Source organism: Canis aureus, chromosome 6 (genome assembly GCF_053574225.1).
Source record: "Canis aureus isolate CA01 chromosome 6, VMU_Caureus_v.1.0, whole genome shotgun sequence".
NCBI classification, from domain to species: Eukaryota; Metazoa; Chordata; class Mammalia; order Carnivora; family Canidae; genus Canis; species Canis aureus.
The window spans coordinates 51,692,121-51,708,373 of record NC_135616.1 but is presented as its reverse complement, the minus strand read 5'-3'; the positions used below and the strand labels follow the sequence as shown (position 1 = coordinate 51,708,373).

The 16,253-nt window shown below is 37.0% G+C and overlaps 1 protein-coding gene and 1 long non-coding RNA gene across 24 annotated transcripts in view; one reads left to right on the top strand and one right to left on the bottom strand.

Annotated features, from left to right (window-relative positions):
- Positions 1 to 16,253, top strand: part of NME7 (NME/NM23 family member 7) — a 262,104-nt gene that overhangs the window by 218,367 nt on the left and 27,484 nt on the right. The window lies entirely within an intron of this gene.
- LOC144316105 (uncharacterized) overlaps positions 1 to 16,253 on the bottom strand; it is a 54,862-nt gene that overhangs the window by 22,015 nt on the left and 16,594 nt on the right. For 3 of the 20 annotated variants that reach the window (XR_013381925.1, XR_013381928.1, XR_013381931.1), the window contains exon 4: positions 5,975 to 6,113. The exons of 15 other annotated variants lie outside the window; for them this stretch is intronic. This is a non-coding gene — a long non-coding RNA (uncharacterized LOC144316105). Of the gene's footprint in view, positions 1 to 5,974; positions 6,114 to 12,378; positions 12,524 to 16,253 lie in introns of those variants that run through there. 2 more of the 20 variants (XR_013381922.1, XR_013381916.1) reach the window with 2 other exon arrangements.

The window sequence follows — 16,253 nt, the reverse complement described above, 5'->3', positions numbered from 1 at the left end:
CCTTTGCTGTGCAAAAACTTTTTAATTTTATGTAATTCCAGTGGTTTATTTTTGTTTGTTTCCCTTGTCTGAGGACACATAACACAAAGTGTTTTGTGTTTCCATACAGATTTTTAGGATTATTTGTTCTAATTCTATGAAGAATGTTGAGTATTTTGATAGGGATTGTATTGAATCTGTCAATTGCTTTTGGTAGTATGGATATTTTAATGATATTAACTCTTCCAGTCTATGAGCATGGTATATCCTTCCATTTGTGTCATCTTCAGTTTCTTTCATCAATATTTTATAGTTTTTAGGGTACTGGTCTTTCTCCTCTTTGATTAAATTTATTACTAGGTATTTTATTATTTTTGGTGCAATTTAAATAACATTGTATTCTTAATTTTCTTACTGCTACTTTGTTATTAGTGGATAGAAACAACAGATTTCTAGTTATTAACCTTGTATTATATAACTTTACTGAATTCATTTATCAGTCGTAATAGTGTTGTGGTGGAGTCTTTAGGATTTTTGATGTTCTGCAAACAGTGAATTTTACTTCTTCCTTACCAATTTGGATATTTTTTATTTCTTTTTATTGTCTGATTGCTGCAGCTAGGACTTCCAGTACTATGTTGAATAAAAGTGGTGAAAGTAGACCTTGAAAGGAAAAGCTTTCAATTTTTCAACATTGAATATGATATTAACTGTGGGTTTGTCATATATGACCTTTATTATGTTGAAGTATGTTCCCTTTAAACCCACTTTGTTGAGTTTTTATCATGAATGGATGTTGTATTTTGTGAAAAGTTTTTTCTGCACCTATTAAGATGAATATGTGCTTATTATCATTTCTTTTAATGTGATATACTACATTGATTGATTTATGAATATTGATCCATCCTTGCAAGTGGGAATAAGTCCCTCTTGTTTGCAGTAAATGATTTTTTTTAATGTATTGCTGGATTCAGTTTGCTCATATTTTGTTGAAGATTCTTACAATTATATTAATCAAAGATATTGGCCTGTAATTTTTTGTGTGTGATGTCTTTATCAGATTTTAGTGTCAGGGTAATTAATGCTAGCCTCATAGAATAAATTTCGTCTTTCCTTCTATTTTTTTAGAATAGTTGGAGAACAGGTATTAACTCTGCTTTAAATATTTGGTAGAATTGGGGATCCCTGGGTGGCTCAGCGGTTTAGCGCCTGCCTTTGGCCCAGGGTGTGATCCTGGAGTCCCAGGATCAAGTCCCGCGTCAGGCTCCCGGCATGGAGCCTGCTTCTCCCTCCTCCTGTGTCTCTGCCTCTCTCTCTCTATGTCTATCATAAATAAATAAATCTTTAAAAAATAAAAAATAAAAATAAAAATAAAAAATAAATAAATATTTGGTAGAATTCATCTGTAAGGCCCTGTAGTCCTGGATTTTGTTGGGAGTTTTTTGATTACTGATTTTAATTTAATTGCTATTAATTGGTCTGTTCAAATTTTCTATTTCTTCCTGATGCAGTTTTGAAAGGTTATGTGTTTCTAAGAATTTATCCATTTCTTCTAGGTTGTCTAATTTGTTGGCATATAATTTTTAATACTATTCTCTTACAATCTTTTTTATTTTTGTGGTGTCAGTTGTTATTTCTCCTCCATTTCTGATTTTATTTGCATTTCTTTTTTTTTTGTTGATAGTCTGGGTAAAGGTTTATCAGTTTTATTTATCTTTTTAAAGAGCAGCTCTTGGTTTCATTGATCATTTCTATCATCTTATAGTCTCTATTTCATTTGTTTCTGCTCTAATCCTTTTATGAGCTTTAGGCTTGTTTCCTCTAGCTCCTTTGGTGTATAGGTAGGTTGTTTATTTGAGATTTTTCTTTTTTCTTGAGATAGGCCTGGGTCACTATAAATTTCCCTCTTAGAACTACCTTTCCTTCGTCAAAAGTTTTTGAATCATTGTGTTTATGTTTTCATTTGTTTCCATGTATTTTTTTATTTCCTCTTTGATTTCTTGGTTGACCCATTAATTGTTTAATAACATGCTGTTTAGCCTCCACGTGTCTGTTTTTTCCATATTTTTTCTTGTAATTGCTTTCTAGTGTCATACTGTTGTGATTGGAAAAGATGCTTGATACTATTTCAGTCTTCTTGTATTTGTTGAGACTTTTTCTGTGGCCTAACATGTGATCTATCTTGAAAAATGTGCCATGTGCCCTTGGGGAAAAAATGTGTTTTCTGTTTTTGTATGGAATGTTCTTATATATCTATTAGGTCCATGTGGTCTAATGTGTTGCTCAAAAGCTCAATTTCCTTGTTGATTTTCTGTCTGGATAATCTATCCATTGATGTAAGTGGGATGTTAAAGTTCTCTACTATTATTGGATTACGGTCCACCTCTCCTTTATCTGTTAAATTTGCTTCATGTATTTAGGTGCTCCTGTGTTGGGAACATATTTACAACTATTATATCCTGTTGTTGGATTGATCCCTTTATAATTATGTGTTGCAGTTCTTTGTCTCCTGCTACAGTTTTTGTTTTAAAGTCTATTTAGTCTAATACAAGTATTACTAACCTGGCTTTTTTTGTTTCCATTTACATGGTATGTTTTTCCATCCTTTTACTTTTAATCTATATGTGTCCTTAGGTCTGAAGTGAGTTTCTTGTACACAGCACATAGATGAGTCTTATTGTTTTTAATCCCTTTAGTAATTCTGTTTTGGGATTGGAGCATTTAGTCCATTTCTATTGAAAATAATTATTAATAGTTATGTACTTACTGCCATTATGTTGCATCCTGGGTTTTTGTTTTTGTTGTTGTTGTTTTGGTTTTGTGTGTGTGTGGTTCTGCCCTTTTCATTTTACCTTCTTTTGCTCTCTTCCCTTGTGGTTTGATGGCTTTTTTTAGTGTTGATGGCTTTCTTTAGTGTTATGCTTGGATTCCTTTCTTTTTATATTAAGTTCAAAACATTATAGGGATCCCTGGGTGGCGCAGTGGTTTGGCGCCTGCCTTTGACCCAGGGCGCGATCCTGGAGACCCCGGATCAAATCCCACGTTGGGCTCCCGGTGCATGGAGCCTGCTTCTCCCTCTGCCTCTCTCTCTCTCTCTCTCTCTCTCCCTGTGTGACTATCATAAATAAATAAAAATAAAAAAAATTATAAAAACACTAAATTGTTAGTCTCCTGTCCCCATTTTATGTATATAATGTTATATCTTACATCTTTCTGCGACTAATTTTTTAGATATAATTGCTTTTACCAATTTTGCATTTTAATCTTCACATTGGCTCTATAATGGCTAATCTATACCTGTATTATATGTTTGCTTTTACCTGCAAAAATTTTTTTCATAATTTTTTTACTTCTAGTTATGGGCTTTTCTTTCCACTTAATGCCCTTTAACATTTTTGTAAGGCTTCTTTAGTGAAGGTGAACTTTTTAAACTTTTGTTCATCTGGGAAATTATCTCTCCTTCTGTTCTTTCTTAAAAATTTTTAAAAGATTTATTTATTTATTATTTTAGAGAAAAAAGAGCAAGCACATGTGATGGGGAGGGGCAAAGGGGAAGGAGAGGGAGAACCTCAAGCAGACTCTCCACTGAGCATGGAGTAGGGCTCAGTCTTATGACCCCAAGATCATGACCTGAGCCAAAATCAAGAGTTGGACTCTTAACCAAGTGACTCAGGCACCCCTCTTTTCTTCTATTCTTAATGATAATATGGCTGGGTAGAGTATTCTTGGTTGCAGGTTTTGTCCTTTCAGCGCTCTTTGCTGACTTGCAAAGTTTCTGCTTAAAAATCAGCGGACAGCCTTATGAGGTTTCCCTTGTATGTAACTTTATTTTTCTCTTGCTGTTTTAAAACTTCTCTCTTTAGGGGATCCCTGGGTGGCGCAGTGGTTTGGCGCCTGCCTTTGGCCCAGGGCACGATCCTGGAGACCCGGGATCGAGTCCCACGTCGGGCTCCCGGTGCATGGAGCCTGCTTCTCCCTCTGCCTGTGTCTCTGCCTCTCTCTCTCTCTGTGTGACTATCATAAATAAATAAATAAATAAATAAATAAATAAATAAATAAATAAATATTTAAGAAAATTAAAAAAATTCTCTCTTTATCATTACTTTTTGGCATTTTAATTATTATGTGTCATGGTATGGACATCTTGGGTTCATCTTGTTAGGACTCTTTGTGCCTCTTGCACTTGGATGTCTGTTTTCTCCCCCCGGGTGAGAGAAGTTTTCAGCTCTTCTTCAAATCAGTTTTCTGCTTCTCTCTCTCTCTCTCATTTCTGAGATCCCTCTAATGTGAATTTGATTAAACTTAATGATGTCACTGAGTTCCCTTTAACCTATTCTCATTTTTTATTATTATCTTTTTTCTTTTTGCTATTCAACTCAGTTGCTTTCCATTTTTCTGTCTTCCAGATCACTGATCTGTTCTGAATTCTTTAACCTGCTGTTGATTCCTTCTAGTTTATTTTTACTTTCAGTTATTCAGTTTTCAGCTCTAACTGGTTCTTTTTTATACTTTTTATGTCTTTGTTGAAGTTCTCACTGAGTTCATCCAATGTTTTCTCAAGTCCAGTGAGTATCTTTATGACCATCACTTTGAATTCTATATGAGACATGTTGCTTATCTCTATTTCATTTATCTCTTTTACTGTGATTTGTCATGTTCTTTCCTTTGGGACACATTCCTCTGTCTTCTCATTTTGTCTGTGTTTGTTTCTACATTAGGTAGGTCAGGTGCATCTCTTGGTCTTTAAACTAGTATCCTAGTGTAAAATGGGTCCTGTGATGCCCTCTAGCACACTGCATCCTGGTCACAAGAATCAGGTGTTCCAGGTGTGTCTTCTGTGTGGCTGCATGCACCTTAGTGTTGGGGCCGAGCTGTGACTGCCTTCAGCCCAGCCAGCTGCAATGATCTACTTTGTCTACTGTAGGCATCTTGGGCAGGATTTGGTTTCTGCCCTGTTGAGATGCCTGATGCAGGCCTGTGGTCTCATTGGTGGACAAAGCTGGTAATCAAACTGTCTCCAGTTATCCTCTCTGCTGCAATTGTGGGTATACCAAAGGGCAGGTCTTGCTCCTTGTATGGACAACTGAGTCTCTAGTTGGTGGATGGGGCCAGTAGTCAGCCTAGCTATCTGCAGATAGCCTCTCTAACACATTTGCAGGATGCCAAAGGGCAAGCCTTGCTCCCTATGCAGCCAGCTAAGAGGCCAGGCTGCTGGAACTGTGGGCACACTAGTGAATGGAGTTACCTCTCTCTCCCTCCCCAGGGCAGGAGTTACTTTGGAGTGGCTCTGATCCCAGGGCTGCCTTAAGGATATGGTGGGGCAGGCGCTGCTTTGGAGGGATGCCTGTTGAGGTGGGAAGATTGGACGGGGTGGGTCGACAGGGGAACATTGGAATAGGTACATTGTGCTAACAGGGCAAATGAAGTGTTGGTGCTGGCTGCTACAAGTGTCCAGCTATGTAGACTGGAGAGAGGAAGGGTAATGATGCCTGCCAGCACTTTCATCCCTGGATAACTCTCTTGAAGGTCCCTGCCCCTCTGGCACATGTTCTAAGATTAGTCAGTAACTTCATACATACTCCAGGTGCTTTTCAAATGACTGCTTCTGTACTGTGTTTTGGGCTTGATTGTTTTCCATTCTGTCTCTCTAAGAACAAGGACTCAGTTTCTCATTGCCCTTCAACTCTCCCAGGATTAAGTCCACTGATTTTTAAAATTCTGAATTAAGCCCTGATAATTTTCAAACCTCCTAAAATTAAGCCCCAGTGGTTTTGAAAGCCAGATGTTACAGAAACTCATCCTCCCAATGCCTGTACCTAGTGTCTGTGGAGCCTGCTGAGGGGTCTGATCCTCTGCTTCTCCATACTTGTGATATCCTTCCTATTTGTGGTTAGTCTTGTCAGGGATTTGGTTCCCAACTGTGTGCCCAACCCTCCTACCCTTTTAAATATGGCTTCCTCTTTACAATTAACTGTGGAAAGTCCATTATGCTGACCTTCAGGTCATTTTTAGAGTTACTTGCATAGATGTAGCTATTATCTTGGTGTGTAGGTGGGATGAGGTGAGCTCAGAATCCTCCTTTGCCTGATTGATCCCACCTTATACAGGCGGGTATAAAGTCATTCACTGTAGACCTTAGGAAATAAATCAAAATTTTATTTTGGAAAGATTGGTTAATTAATAACTATGGAAAATCCACATAGAATAAATAAATACAAAATCATTGGACTAAAAATAACCTTAAAGGAACATTTAAGAATCTCTAGGCATTTTGTTTTAGCACTTTCTCATCCTCCCTGCCTATTCCCTAGTAGTGATTCTCAGACTTCAGCTGAGGCAGAATCTGCTAGAGGGCTTTTGAAGCCCAGAGATTACTGAACCCTAAAGTTTTTGATTGAGTAGATCTAATCTGCATTTCTAACAAGGTCTCAGTTAACACTGATTCCATTGGTCTAGAGTACTACACTTTTGAGAACTACTGCCCAAAGCCAAAAGCCACTGTACACCCTTATACTATTAAGTTGAATTGTTTGTTCCCTTGGTTAATTGTTCTCAGATTTGGATTTCGTAGACTAGGAACATTTCCAAAAATAAACCAAGCAATGAAAAACAGTAACAAACTCCACATTGAAGAGATATATAAAAATCAACTTTTAAAAATCTACCAAATAAGGACATTAAAAACAATTGTTTCTCATCATCACCGTCATTTTATTTTGAAAAGACATTTATTTGCCAGTCTTTTAATATAGAACAATGGACTGTCTCTTCAACTGGGTAAATTCATCTTTACTCAAAGCTCAACTTTGTTGCTATGCCATGCCAAGGACATGATAGTGAAAGCAATTTGCTGCAGGTACAGGCAAAAACATGGTTGCACTTTGTAGGTAATTTTTTTAAGGTTATTTATTTTTATTTATTTATTTGAGAGAGAGAGATGGGGAGAGAGAGCATGAGCAGTGGGGAGAGGCAGAGGGAGAAGCAGACTCTCCACTTAGCAGGGAGCCTGACACAGGCCTCGATCCCAGGACTCCGATATCATGACCTGAGCCAAAGGAAGACACTTAACTGACTAAACTACCCAGGCTTCTGCATTTTGTAGGTAATTTTAAATCAATAATAGAATCTACTAAAAATTTGTCTGCTTTATATTTTCACCATGCCCAGGTAGTTCCAAACAACAGTGAGAATATATTGCCCTCTATCTGAGATCGACCACTACTGCCTAGCTTGTGGTTCACCACTGCTTTATTGCCCTAGTTTTTCCCATTTTGCCAGAGGATAGTAAAATGTCATCCTGGACCAGCATCACCTGGGGAATGGTGGACAGAAGCCACTGGGCTAAGTTATATGTGATTATGGAGTCTTTGGATTCTTAATTATACTGAAACTTGATATGGAAAACAATCATGTTTCTTAGGTCAAAAAAAAGTATAAATTATTTGAGATTTCTTTAATCTTGAGAAGTGATTTTGTCCATGTTAAAGAAAATTGTACAAATTAAAAAAACACATTAATAATATAGAGGTCAAAAATTCTTTTTTCAATTCTCTGGAGAGGAAAATCTTCTATTACTTGTACCACCTAGGCTCAGATATGATACATAGGTATGAATGTAAATGACTCTATTTAACTATGACTAACTGACAAAGGTAGAATATTCTAGAGACACTTGGGTGGCTCAGTGGTTGAGTGTCTGCCTTTGGGTCAGGTCATGATCCCAGGGTCCTGGGATCAAGTCCCACATCAGGCTCACCACAGGGAGCCTGCTTCTGCCTCTGCCTCTCTTCTGTGTCTCTCATGAATAAATAAATAACATATTTTTTTAAAAAGGTAGAATATTCTAATTCCAAGTAGAAAGCCAGAGATTTTTCTGTAACACCGAATTCAATATAATATGAAGAATTAAAAAGTGATTTTGTCTCTTTAATCTATGACTGATTTTTAAGTTACTGAAATGTGTGTGTATACATTTTATTTCAGTTTTATTAAGTCAGTATAAGAATATGCACTCATTTCAGTAGGTGTTGTTTTCAGAACACAAATATTAGGTAGTCCCAGTCATTGAGGAATTGAAAGGTTAGCTAGAAAATGAGATAAATGCACGTATAAAGTCAAATTGTAATATGCAATCAAACACTAGCATAAGAGAATGTTGCTGGACAATGAGTATATGATGAAATGTCAGAAACATGACAAGTGAAGGAGAGTTTAGTGAAGAACAGTATGACTAGCTGAAGAGATGAATCTCATTAATGAAATAGAATTTCTTGAAAAGGGCCTGAAAGAATAAGGTAGATTTTTATATACAGAGAGGAACAGAAAATGGCAGGCTAGTTTTGCCTAAATCATTGAGTTGCCCAAATCTAGTTAAAGTGGAGAGTTCTTTTGGTACTCTATGGGAGATAAATTTGGAAATGTAAATTAATGTAAATTAAGCCTAGATTATGAAGGCATCCAAAGCCTTTCCGATGACAATATTGAACATTGGGATAATGATGATAAAAATAGTAACTGCAATTTATTGAGTAGTATATACCAGCCACTGTGCTAAATGGTTTTCCTGCTCTATCCACAAATCCTTCAGGGCAGCTCCTATTATCTCCATTTTACACTTAAGGAGAGTAAGGCTGCCATAGTTTTCTGAAATGACTTGTACAGCACCACACTGCAAATAAGTGAGAAAAGTTAAAATTCAAACCTAAGTCTAAGTCCCAAATTGTACTTCTATCAAGCAAAGTAAGTTAGGGATGGCAAAAAGGTTTCAAGTGGCAATTCTTGACTTACTGATAAAATTCCAAGACCACAACTAAACTGACAAAAGTATGCTGTGATGGGATACTGATGTCTGCCATAAATGAGGAGAGGAGTGTGACACACAGTGGCTACATAAGCTCTCAGAGTCATTAAAGATTTCTCAGTAGGGCAATGATCTGATCAAGTGGAGTTTCCAAGACTTGAATCAGGCAGCAGAGTTAAAGTGAACAGACAATAGGAGTAATGGAAGCACATAGTCCAGTCATCCAATGAGAAATCTCAAGGATCTAGTGGCCTAAAATATTTAGAAATATTCTTCTACTTCAAGAAATCCATTTCTGGGGCACCTGTGTGGCTCAGTAGTTGAGTGTCTGCCTTTGTCACAGGTCTGTATTCCGGGGTCCTGGGATCAAGTCCCACATTGGGCTTCCCACAGGGAGCCTGCTTCCCCTTGCCTAAGTCTCTGCCTCTGTGTGTGTGTGTCTCTCGTGAATAAAGAAAGAAAATCTTTAAAAAAAAGGAAAAAAATCCATTTCTGCTAGAAAAGGTACAATTCTTGAAATGAGATCCATCTCCTCCTCTAATCTATTCTCAGCGAGAACTGTGACCTTGCATATTTTGTTCATTGCTTAATTTCCTGGTGCCTAGGTGCTCAATACATTTTCCTTAAATAAATCTAGTAATATTAAAAGTAATGATTAAAACAATAATAAGAACTTAATTTGTGCCAGACACTGGGCTAAGTGTTTTCAGTAGGGCAAGTACATCTGGAGCCAGACTATCTGGGTTTAAATTCCAATTTTGCTATGTATTAGCTATTTAAGCAAGTAACTTAAACTCTTATGCCTCAATTCTCTCATCTTTAAGATGAGATGAGGATAATAATAGTACTTATTTCAGAGGATAGTTCCAAGAAATAAATTAGTTGATGCAAGCATACCTTTGGTTCTTGACCACCACAATCAAGCAAGTCAAATGAATAATTTTGGTTTTCCAGTGTGTATAAAAGTTATTTTTACACTACATTATATCTATTTAGTGTGCAATAGCATTGTCTAAAAAATGTACATACCTGAATTTTAAAATACATAATTGTTAACCATCATGTGAGCTTGCTACAAGTCATAATCCTTTTGCTGGTGGAGGATGTTCCCTTTATGTTGATGGCTGCTGACAGATCAGCATGGTGGTTGCTGAAGGTTTGAGGTGGATATGGTAATTTCTTAAAATAAGACAACAATGAAGTTTGCCACATGGATAGATTCTTCTTTTTGTGAATGACTTCTCTCTAGCATGTGATGCTATTTGATAGCATTTTACCCACAGTAGAGATTCTTTCAAAATTGCACTCAGTCCTCTCAAACCCTGCCACTGCTTATAAGTTCAATTTAGATAATATTCTAAATCCTTTGTTGTCATTTCAACAACCTTCACAGCATCTTCACCAGGAGTAGATTCTACCTCAGGAAACATTTTCTTTGCTCCTCCATAAGAAGCAATTCCTCATCTGTTCAAGTTTGACCCTGAGATTGCAGCAATTCAGTTCCATCTTCAGGCTCCTGCTAGTTTTCTTGCTCTTTCCACCACATTTGCAGTTACTTCCTCCACTGAAATCTTAAATCCCTCAAAGTCATCCTTGATGATTGAAATCAACTTCTTCCAAAATCCTGTTAACGTTGATATTTTGACCTCTTCCCATGAATCACAAATGTTTTGATGGCATGAGGAATCCTTTCCAGAAGTTTTTCAGTTTTATTTGTCCAGATCATCCCTATCTGTGGCAGCTGTAGCCTTGTGCAATGTATTTCTTAATTAAAAAGACTTGAAATGACTCCTTTATCCATGGACTCCAGAATGGGTGTTGTATTAGCCCTGAAAGCCACGCTAATCTTGCAGTACATCTCCATCAGAGCTCTTGACTGACCAGGTGCATTGTCAATGAGCAATAACATTTTGAAAGGAATCTTTTTTTTTTTTTTCTGAACAGTAGGTCTTAACAATGGGCTTAAAATATTTAGTAAACCATGCTGTAAACGGATATGCTGCTATACAGGCTTTGTTGTTCCATTCAGAGAGCACAGAAAGAGTAGATTTAGCATAATTCTTAAGGCCCTAGGATTTTTAGAATAGTAATTGAGCATTGGCTTCAACTTCATCACCAGTATCATTAACCCTTAACAAGAGCGTCCGGGTGTCCTCTGAAGTTTGAAGAGCCCAGATTATTGACCTCTCTTCTCTAACTATGAAAGTCCTGGAAGGCATCTCCCAAAAATGTCTATTTCATCTACATTGAGAATCTGTTGTTTAATATAACCACCTAGGTCACCTGGGTGGCTCAGTGGTTGAGCATCTGCCTTTGGCTTGGGTCGGGATCCTGGGATTGAGTCCTGCATCAGGCTCCTCACAGAGAGCCTGCTTCTCCCTCTGTGTCTCTCATGAATAAATAAAATCTTTAAAAATATATATATAACCACCTTCATTAATTATCTTAGGTAGATCTTTTGGATGACTTGCTACAGTTTCTAAATCACCACTTGCTGCTTCACTTTGCACTTGTATGTTATAAAGATGGCTTTTCCTTGAAACACGTGAACCAACCTCTGCTGGCTTCAGACTTTTTTTTTTTTTTTTTTAACAGTTTCCTCACCTCTCTGAGCCTTTAGAGAATTGCAGGGAGTTAGAGTCTTGCTCTGGATTAGGCTCTGTCTTAAGGGAATGTTATAGGTGGTTTGATCTTCTATGCAGATCACTAAAACTTCCTCTATATCAGCAACAAGGCTGTTTCAGTTTCTTATCATTCATGTGTGAACTGGAGTAGCACTTTTGATTTCTCTCAAGAACTCATTTGCATTCACAACGTGGCTGTTTGGCACAAGAGGCTTAGTTTTTGGCCTGTCTCAGCTTTTGACATGTCTTCCTCACTGAGCTTAATCATTTTTTAAATATAATTTTTTATTGAAGTTTGATTTGCCAACATATAGTATAACACCCAGTGCTCATCCCGTCAAGTGCCCCACTCAGTGCTCATCACCCAGTCACCCCAAACCCCCACCCACCTCCCCTTCCACTACCCCTGTTCATTTCCCAGAGTTAGGAGTCTCTCATGTTCTGTCACCCTCTCTGATTTTTCCCACTCATTTCCCCTCCTTTCCCCTGTAATCCCTTTCATTATTTCTTATATTCCCCATATGACCTGCACCCCAATGTTCATAGTAGCAATGTCCACAATAGCCAAACTGTGGAAGGAGCCTCAATGTCCATTGATGGACGAATGAATACAGAAGATGTGGTCTATATATACAATGGAATATTACTCCACCATCAGAAAGGACGAATACCCACCATTTTCTTAATCATTTCTGCCTTTTGATTTACAGTGAGAGGTATGACTCTTCTATTTACTTGAACACCTAGAGACCACTGTAGGGTATTAATTGGCCTAAATTTGATATTGTTGTGTCTCATGGAATAGGAAGATCCAAGGAAGGGGGAGAGAGAAGGGGAACAGCCAAATGGGTGGAGCAAGCAGAACATAAAATATTTATGAAGTTCCCTGTCTTATATATGGGCATGATTCATTGCACCCCAAAACAATTGTAATAGTAACATCAAAGATCACTTATGGCAGCTCACCATAACAAATATTCTAACAATGAAAAAGTTTGATATGTTGTGAGAATTTATTGAGATGTTGACAGAGAGACATGAAGTGAGCAAATGCTGTTGTAAAAATGCTTCAATAGGCTTGTTTGATACAGGGAGGCTGCAATTGTAAAACTGCACGTATCTGTGAAGCACAATAAAGTGAGTTATGCCTGTACATGCAAATCAATAAGAATAAGAGATGTTCAACAAATATCATTGATTTCTATATATTTATCTTTATTATAGTAATATTTACCATTACTTCACCTGTGGGAAAATAAATACATCAGAGCTAGAGGGAGGGCTGTTCTTTATGGTATACCCATTATGTGTCAGGCCTGTCACACTCTTTCACAAACCATATCCCAGTTCAGGTAAAACTCTTAAGTATGATTTCACTGTCAGAAAACACATAATTCTATTTTTACCAAATACAAAGAGTTTACCAATTACAAAGACCAGGCTTCAAATAATATGATTTTAAAAATAAAGCTCCCTTTTCTTCTTTTCATGTAGCTGTTTATGACTGAACATCAATTTATATTCCCTGGCAAGAAATCCAGAGACGCAGTTGCTAATCTCAATGCTGTAGTAGTTGAACCTGTGCTTTCATTTGCCCACCCTCATTCATTATATTAAACTCTATTGTCTGTCACTGGCAGTAATATGAAACTCATGGGTGATTCCTTTTTCAGCTGAGGTTTGAGAGGCAAGAGCTCAATTGAGCCCATAGGAAGAGGGTGACACATGTCTTGTTTAGATAAGCAAGACTTCCCTTAAGAACAAATAAAGCCAAAACTTCTTCTATCTGCACTGAATTATGCTTGGGTCTATTTTGTAACCTTTCACTATGATGATCTTCAATAATGCTGGCATATTAATTTAAGTGAATATGGTCAGTTCTTGACTGTTTACCATAACAGAGAAATGAAGAGGTTAACAAGTGCCCTTGATACGCAGAGAGAGAGACCAGCAACCATTTCTCCATTAAATTGCAACCTCTTCACCAAGTGACATGTTACGTTTTTGGTGATAAGTATCTAAGTGGACTGATTTGCTCTTTTGCTCTTAATTTTTTTTTTTCTTAGCCATCTCCTTACAGACCTCAAAATATTTGTTGTGGGCTTAAAATAAATATTTTATGATTGAATGAAGCTGATTCAGAACCATGAAGGAGGGACCCAAAGTCACAGACTAGAAAGAAATTAAAAGACATGATTCATCCCAGAACTATATAATCTAGATCCGATAAGATTAAATTTTAACCCAAGTCTAATCTTCTAGCAACAGGCAGAAATATGTAACTTAAACAGTAACCTGAGTTAAATGTTATTTAAAACTCATAAATATGCTCACCAGCACACTTATTTCTGATAATCCTAGAGTTAAAAGAACTTCCAGTGTATCATTGGTGTAGTATCTACTCTACATACAGCCATCCTTTACAGGAAAAAAGTACCAAGTCCAGCACACATGGAGGCACATAGCTTTGACCCTGATTTCAAGAGAGACAAACTGCCCTGTTGAATCTGAGAGATCAGGGTCCCTTCACCTGGTGTACCTGATAATACACTCACCTTACTATCTTAAGAGGCTGCTTGCTCACTTCATTTCCTGATGCTGAAAGAGTGAGGAGGAAAGTATAACCACCCACTCATTGTCCTTTGCTCTCTGCAGTTTGGCCCTGAACTCTTGTCTTTGCTCTGCACACTGCTTCATTTTTTTAACCAGTGGCTAAGCATGATCTGGATTAATAAGTAACTTTCAAGTGACTATTTAAAAGCCCTTAGAACATAGAAAAGAATCTAAAACATTAAATTCATCCTCTTTCATTCATAAAATATGATGGCTACTCTCATTTTTATTTCAGAGTAAAAGTTGCTAAACCAGATATTTTTTGCCCATTAGACAGTTATAGACATTGCCAGGGTGGTGGTGGTGGGGGGGGAGGTGCATAGGGAGTTTGGGTTTGGGTGGGTTTTGCAAGATATAATTTTATTCCTGCCTCATCCTCCAAATCTCCCATCTGGAGATTCATATTTCTTGTATTTAAATATTTTTAGCCTTATTGTGTGCTAATATTACTAACTTCAACTTATTGACTGCACTCATACCCTCCCTTCTGTGTGGTACCTTCCTTTAAAACTTTTTATTTGAGTATAATTGACACACAGTGTTACATTAGATTTAGGTGTACAACATAGTGATACAATTTCTCTAAACATTATGCTATGCTCACCACAAGTGTAGCTACCACCTGTCACCATACAACACTATTACAGTACCATTGACTATATTCCCTGTGCTGTGCCTTTTATTCCCATGATTTCTTCATTCCATAGCTGGACGTTTATGCCTCTCACTCCTCTTCACCCATTGTGCCCATCCCCCCATGGTATTCTCCTCTGACAGCCATCAGTTCCCTCTATTCATAGGTCTGATTCTGCTTTCTGTTTGTTTGTTTATTCATTTGTTTTTTTTCAGATTCCACATGTGAGTAAGATCATGTGGTATTTGTCTTTCTCAGTCTGACTTACTTCATTTAGCATCATACCTTCTAGGTCCATCCATGTTGTTGTAAATGGCATGATCTTATCTTTTTTATCACTTTGTAATATTCCATTACTGTGTTTTATTTATTTTTATATATAAGTATATATAAATAAGTATTTAAATATATATATACATTCATCTGTTGATGGACACTTGGGTTGCATCCATATCTGAACTATTGTGAATAATGCTGCAATAAACATAGGGGGTACTATCTTTTTGAATTAGTGTTTTTGTTTCCTTTGGGTAAATGCCCAGTAGTGTCATTATTGGATCATATAGTATTTTTATTTTTAATTTTTTGAGGGACCTCCATACTGTTTTCCACAGTGGCTGCACCAATTTGCATTCCCATCAACAATGTGGGAGGGTTCCCTTTTCCTTACATCCTCGCCAATACCTGTTATTTCTTGTCTTTTTGATACTAGTCATTCTGCCAGGTATGAGGTGGTAGCTCACTGTGGTTTTGGCTTATATTTCCCTGATGATTAGTGAAATCAAGCACCTTTTCATGTGTCTGTTGGCCATCTGGATGTCTTCTTTGGGAAAATGTCTATTCAGGTCTTCTGCCTGTTTTAATCAGATTATTTGGGGATTTTTGCTGTTAAGTTGTAGAATTGCTTATATATTTTGGGTATGAACCCCTTTATATATAATATATAATTGCAAATATCTTCCATTCAGTAGATTACCTTTTGTTTTGTTGGTTTCCTTTGCTGTGTAAAAGCTTTTTATTTTAATGTAATCCCAATAGTTTATTTTTGCTTTTGTTTCCTTGCCTGAGGAGACATATCTAGAAAAACTGTTGCTCAGTTGATGTCAGAGAAATTACTGCCTGTGTTCTATTCTAGGATTTTTATGGTTTCGGGTTTCACATGTAGGTCTTTAATCCAGGTTGAATTATTTTTGTGTAAGATGTAAGAAAGTGGTCCAGTATCATTCTTTTGCATGTTCTTTTGCATGCTATCCAGTTTTCTAAACTCCATTTATTGAAGAGACTGTCTTCCTTATTGCATATTCTTGTCTTGTCATAGACTAATGGACCATATAAACATGGGTTTATTTCTGGGCTCTCTGTTCTGTTCTCTTGATCTATAGGTCTATTTTTATGCCAGTACTAGTCATGTTTGTGGCTAAGTTTAAAAGATAGGTATGCTATGAAATTTATTTGCATTAACTTCTTCGTGTCATCTGATTATTAATTTTGTATTTTCATGTATTTGTATGGTAGCCATATTAACTAGTTTTAGAAGGTACTTGCTCTCTGCCATGCTTTGTTCTAAGTGTGTGTTCCATGCATGAATTTATATAACTCTCAA